Here is a 674-nt window from a genome sequence, read left to right as displayed (position 1 = left end):
GTGTGTATTCAGAATTTTTTTCATTGCCACATATTTCAGATAGATTTGCCATACAAATATTTTAGTGATTTTGATCTATAATTGGAATGTCTTTATTTTATCCTTAAAGTAAAAACATTCTTTATTTACCTTTTGATATAGTTGCCTTTGCTATTATTCAATCATTTCATTCATGTCTGACTTTCTTGATTCCATCTGAGATTTTCCTGGCAAAGATATTGGAACAGTTTATCATTTCCTTCTCTAGCTCATTTTACAGATGAGGAAATTAAGTGACTTGCCCAGAGTCATGCAACTATTGTCTGAAGCCAAATCTGAACTCAGGAAGATGACTCTGACTCTGGGCCCAACATTCTATTTACTGTGCCACCTTGCTGCTCTATATGGTTATCTAGTGTGTCCCAAAAGTTTTAATGCAGTTTTAAACTATTAAACTTAAAAGCTTAAAACTGCACTAAAATACACATTTGGGCTATGCTTTATTCATCATCATCCCTCTCAGGGGTGCACCTAGTTCTGTGAGGGGTACTTTAAGTCTTATGTTGGGTAAATTCAGAAAATGTTTTTATATGTATTTTTTGCTCCTCCCTTAGACTGTATAATGGGGAACTGGCTAATAAGTTCAGGCCTTCGTAGCTGCCTGTCTGGCTAAGGTGGTTCTTCATGTGGAAGGC

At 35.8% G+C, this 674-nt stretch overlaps 1 protein-coding gene across 1 annotated transcript in view; it reads right to left on the bottom strand.

The window, feature by feature from the left end:
• ERMARD (ER membrane associated RNA degradation) overlaps nt 1–674 on the bottom strand; it is a 108,670-nt gene that overhangs the window by 105,349 nt on the left and 2,647 nt on the right. The gene's annotated exons all lie outside the window — the stretch shown is intronic.

Source organism: Monodelphis domestica, chromosome 2 (genome assembly GCF_027887165.1).
Source record: "Monodelphis domestica isolate mMonDom1 chromosome 2, mMonDom1.pri, whole genome shotgun sequence".
NCBI classification, from domain to species: domain Eukaryota; kingdom Metazoa; phylum Chordata; class Mammalia; order Didelphimorphia; family Didelphidae; genus Monodelphis; species Monodelphis domestica.
The sequence above is the reverse complement of the archived record's forward strand: the minus strand, read 5'-3'. Positions and strand labels throughout refer to the sequence as shown.